Source organism: Ranitomeya variabilis, chromosome 2, assembly GCF_051348905.1.
Source record: "Ranitomeya variabilis isolate aRanVar5 chromosome 2, aRanVar5.hap1, whole genome shotgun sequence".
Lineage (NCBI taxonomy): Eukaryota > Metazoa > Chordata > Amphibia > Anura > Dendrobatidae > Ranitomeya > Ranitomeya variabilis.
The window spans coordinates 1,108,094,007-1,108,100,006 of NC_135233.1; positions in this window are offsets into that span (position 1 = coordinate 1,108,094,007).

Consider the following 6,000-nt stretch of genomic DNA (forward strand, 5'->3'; position numbering starts at 1 on the left):
AACACTATTGTATAGTTGACCAATGCACAGTGACACCATCTGCAGCAAGTTGATGCTGCAGCTCTCTGGAGGTGGTCTGAGGATTCTCTTTGACTGATCTCACCATCTTCTCTGCCTTTCTGATGTTTTTCTTGGCCTGCCACTTCTGGCCTTAACAAGAACTGTACCTGTGTTCTTCCATTTCCTTACTATGTTCCTCACAGTGGAAATTGACAGGTTAAATGTTGTAAATTCTGCCCTTGGGCTCCCTCTGGTGGTTTCAAGTGAAACTGCTGCTCCTTGGGTTTTGCATTAGCAGCTGTCTCCACTTATCTTCTTTCCTGGCTTTGCTATTTAACCTGGCTCTGGTCTTCAGTTTGTGCCAGCTGTCAATGTTTCTGGGGTGGATTCAGATCTCTCCTTGGATTTCTCTTATGGACTGTCCATTTCAGCAAAAGATAAGTTCTTGCTCGTTCTTTTGTTGTCCATTTGCTGTGGACTTAATCGCTCTGCTCATGTTATGTCTTTTCTTGTCCAGCTTGTCAATATGATTTATTCAGTCTAGCTGGAAGCTCTGGGGAAGCAGATTTGCCCCTCCACACCGTGAGTCGGTGTGGAGATTATTTTTGTAAACTCTGCGTGGACTTTTAGTTTTTAATACTGACCGCACAGTATCCTTTTCTATTCTGTCTATCTAGATTAGTAGTGGCCTCCTTTGCTAAAATCTGTTTTCATTTCTGTGTATGTCATTTCCCTCTCCACTCACAGTCAATATTTGTGGGGGCTATCTTTCCTTTTGGGATTTTCTCTGAGGCTAGATAGCTTTCTGTTTCCATCTTTAGGGGCAGTTAGTTCGCAGGTTGTGACGAGGTGTCTAGGGAGTGACAGGAACATCCCACGGCTACTGCTAGTGTTGGTGTTAGGAACTGCGGACAGCACAGATACCACCTCCTCAGCTTGTCCCATGTTGCCTTTTAACCACCATGTCATAACAGTACAGCTGGTCCACAATGTGTTGAATGCATCTCAAAAGAGGGAAAAAAAAAGTTCTGAGCCATTTTTTTTTTCTTTGCAGTCTGTTTGGTCTTTTTTTTTTTCCCCTTAACCTCTGGGTGGTTCAGGATTCTGGTGCTGACATGGATATTCAGGGTTTGTTCTCTCGTGTGGATCAACTCGCTGCTTGGGTACAGAGTATCCAAGATTGTGTTGTTTAGACTCCGGTTTTAGAACCTAGAATTCCTACTCCTGATTTGTTTTTTGGGGATAGATCCAAGTTTTTGAATTTCAAAAATAACTGCAGATTGTTTTTTGCTTTGAGATCCCGTTCCTCTGATGACCCCATTCAGCAGGTGAAGATTGTTATTTCTCTGCTGCGTGGAGACCCGCAGGACTGGGCATTCTCCCTTGAGTCAGAGAATCCTGCATTGCTCAATGTAGACGCATTTTTTCAAGCGCTTGAATTGCTGTATGACGAACCTAATTTTGTGGATCAGGCAGAAAAAACTTTGCTGGTTCTGTGTCAGGGTCAGGAAGCGGCAGAAGTATACTGCCAGAAATTTAGAAAGTGGTCTGTGCTCACAAAATGGAATGAGTATGCCCTTGCAGCAATTTTCAGAAAGGGTCTTTCTGAAGCCCTTAAAGATGTTATGGTGGGGTTCCCCACGCCTGCTGGTTTGAACGAATCAATGTCTTTGGCCATTCAGATTGATCGGCGCCTGCGCGAGCTGTTATGACCCTAATGGCAGAGGGTCTCAGGAATAACTGCTAAGTCTGCAAACACAGAAAACCAGCTCATAGGGCAGTGGTAACTGGGCTGACCATATATCTAATCCTAGCACCACAAATACCAGCAGCCGGGGAACGTTCCTACGTTGATCCTAGACGTCTCGCGCCAGCCGGAGAACTACCTAACCCTAGAAGGGAAAAGAAAGACCTTTCTTGCCTCCAGAGAAAATACCCCAAAAGTTGGATAGAAGCCCCCAACAAATAATAACGGTGAGGTAAGAGGAAAAGACAAACATAAGAATGAGCTAGGTATTTAGCAAAGAGAGGCCCACTAGCTAATAGCAGAATATAGAAAGATAACTTATATGGTCAGCAAAAAATCCTATCAAAAATATCCACACTGGAAATTCAAGAACCCCCGAACCGTCTAACGGCCCGGGGGGAGAACACCAGTCCCCTAGAGCTTCCAGCAAGGTCAGGAATCACATTTAGTACAAGCTGGACAAAAATGAGAGCAAGCAAATAACCCAAAAAACAAAGAAACAGGACTTAGCTTAATTTAGCACGAACCAGGACCAGCAGATAGGAGCAAACAGAATGTGTCTGATAACACCGATGCCAGGCACTGGACAAAGGTTCCAGGAGGTTTATATAGCAACGCCCCTGAAGTAACGACCCAGCTGGGTGCAAACTGAGGGAAAGAAATCCCAGAGTCATATCACTAGTAACCACAAGAGGGAGCCAAAAAGTCTAATTCACAACAGTACCCCCCCCCTTAAAGAGGGGTCACCGAACCCTCACCAAGACCACCAGGGCGATCAGGGTGAGCAGCGTGAAAGGCATGAACTAAATCGGCCGCATGAACATCAGAGGCAACCACCCAGGAATTATCCTCCTGACCATAGCCCTTCCACTTGACCAAATACTGAAGCCTCCGCCTGGAGAGACGAGAATCCAAGATCTTCTCCACCACGTACTCCAACTCGCCCTCAACCAACACCGGAGCAGGAGGCTCAGCAGAAGGAACCACAGGCACAACGTAGCGTCGTAACAAAGACCTATGGAACACGTTGTGAATGGCAAACGAAACCGGAAGATCCAAGCGAAAGGACACTGGATTAAGGATTTCCAATATCTTGTAAGGACCGATGAAGCGAGGCTTAAATTTAGGAGAGGAGACCTTCATAGGAACAAATCGAGAAGACAGCCACACCAAATCCCCAACATGAAGTCGGGGACCCACACCGCGGCGGCGGTTGGCAAAACGCTGAGCCTTCTCCTGTGACAATTTCAAGTTATCCACCACATGTTTCCAGATAAGCTGCAACCTATCCACCACAGAATCCACCCCAGGGCAGTCAGAAGGCTCCACATGTCCCGAGGAAAAACGAGGATGGAAACCAGAGTTGCAGAAAAATGGCGAAACCAAAGTAGCGGAACTAGCCCGATTATTGAGGGCAAACTCAGCCAATGGCAAGAAGGTCACCCAATCATCCTGATCTGCCAAAACAAAACACCTCAAGTAAGCCTCCAGAGTCAGATTAGTTCGCTCAGTTTGTCCATTAGTCTGAGGATGAAAGGCAGACGAGAACGACAAATCAATGCCCATCCTAGCACAAAAGGATCGCCAGAACCTGGAAACAAATTGGGATCCTCTGTCAGACACAATATTCTCAGGAATGCCGTGTAAACGAACCACATTCTGAAGGAACACAGGAACCAGATCGGAAGAGGAAGGCAGCTTAGGCAAAGGCACCAAATGGACCATTTTTGAAAAGCGATCACATACCACCCAGATGACAGACATACCCCGAGATACCGGGAGATCAGAAATGAAATCCATGGAAATAGGTGTCCAAGGCCTCTTCGGGACAGGCAAGGGCAAGAGCAACCCGCTGGCACGAGAACAGCAAGGTTTAGCTCGAGCACAAGTCCCACAGGACTGCACAAATGACCGTACATCCCGTGACAAGGAAGGCCACCAAAATGACCTAGCCACCAGATCTCTGGTGCCAAAAATTCACGGATGACCTGCCAACACCGAGGAATGAACCTCGGAAATGACTCTGCTGGTCCACTTATCAGGAACAAACAGTCTGTCAGGTGGACAAAAGTCAGGTCTACCAGCCTGAAATCTCTGCAACACACGTCGCAAATCAGGAGAAATGGCTGACAAGATAACTCCCTCTTTAAGAATACCAACAGGTTCTGTGACTCCAGGAGAGTCAGGCACAAGGCTCCTTGAAAGAGCATCAGCTTTCACATTCTTTGAACCTGGTAAATACGAGACCACAAAGTCAAAACGGGAGAAAAACAAAGACCAGCGGGCCTGTCTAGGATTCAAGCGTTTAGCAGACTCGAGATACATCAAATTTTTGTGATCAGTCAAGACCACCACACGATGCTTAGCACCCTCGAGCCAATGACGCCACTCCTCAAATGCCCACTTCATGGCCAGTAATTCCCGATTGCCCACATCATAATTCCGCTCAGCAGGCGAAAACTTCCTAGAGAAGAAAGCACATGGTCTCATTACCGAGCAACCAGGGCCTCTCTGTGACAAAATGGCCCCTGCCCCAATCTCAGAAGCATCCACCTCGACCTGAAAGGGAAGTGAGACATCAGGCTGGCACAAAACAGGCGCCGAAGTAAACCGGCGCTTCAACTCCTGGAACGCCTCCACGGCTGCAGGAGCCCAGTTAGCAACATCAGAACCTTTCTTGGTCATATCCGTCAAAGGTTTAACAACGCTAGAAAAATTAGCGATAAAACGACGGTAGAAGTTAGCAAAACCCAAGAACTTCTGAAGATTCTTAACTGACGTGGGTTGAGTCCACTCATGAATAGCTCGGACCTTGACTGGGTCCATCTCCACAGCAGAAGGGGAAAAAATAAACCCCAAAAAGGGAACCTTCTGTACTCCAAAGAGACACTTTGAGCCTTTAACAAACAAGGCATTCTCACGCAAAACCTGAAACACCATCCTGACCTGCTCCACATGTGAGTCCCAATCTTCAGAGAAAACCAGAATATCATCCAGATAAACAATCATAAATTTATCCAGATACTTCCGGAAAATATCATGCATAAAGGACTGAAACACTGAGGGAGCATTAGAAAGCCCAAAAGGCATCACCAAGTACTCAAAATGACCTTCGGGCGTATTAAATGCAGTCTTCCATTCATCACCTTGCTTAATGCGCACAAGGTTGTACGCACCACGAAGATCTATCTTGGTGAACCACTTGGCACCTTTAATCCAGGCAAACAAGTCCGACAACAGAGGCAAAGGATACTGAAATTTTACAGTGATTTTATTCAGAAGCCGATAGTCAATACAAGGTCTCAAAGATCCGTCCTTCTTGGCCACAAAAAAGAATCCCGCACCAAGAGGGGAAGAGGAAGGATGGATATGCCCCTTCTCCAGAGACTCCTTGATATACGAACGCATTGCGGCATGCTCAGGTACAGACAGATTAAATAATCTTCCCTTAGGAAATTTACTACCTGGAATCAAATCTATGGCGCAGTCACAGTCCCTATGAGGAGGCAGAGCACTGGATCTGGACTCGCTGAATACATCCTGAAAATCAGACAAATACTCAGGAACTTCCGAAGGAGTAGAGGAAGCAATAGACACCGGCGGGGAATCAGCATGAATTCCCTGACAGCCCCAACTTGACACAGACATTGCCTTCCAATCCAAAACTGGATTGTGGGTCTGTAACCATGGCAGACCCAAAACGACCAAATCATGCATTTTATGCAGAACAAGAAAATGAATCACCTCCCGATGTTCAGGAGTCATGCACATGGTCACCTGCGTCCAAAACTGCGGTTTATTTTCCGCCAATGGCGTAGCATCAATACCTCTAAGAGGAATAGGATTTACTAACGGTTCAAGAACAAAACCACAGCGCTTGGCAAATGACAGATCCATAAGACTCAGGGCAGCACCTGAATCCACAAACGCCATAACAGGGTAAGAAGACAAAGAGCAAATTAAAGTCACAGACAAAATAAATTTAGGTTGCAAATTACCAATGGCGACAGGACTAAGGCTACGTTCACATTAGCGTTAAGCTAATGTGCGTCGGGTTTGCGTCGGCGACGCAGCGGCGATGCATGCGTCATGCGCCCCCTATACTTAACATGGGGACGCATGCGTTTTTTTTTGTTGCGTTGTGCCACACATGCGTCTTTTTTGCCGCAAGCGTCGGACCAAGAAAACGCAACAAGTTGCATTTTTCTTGCGTCCGATTTTCGGCAAAAACCGACGCATGCGTCGCAAAACGC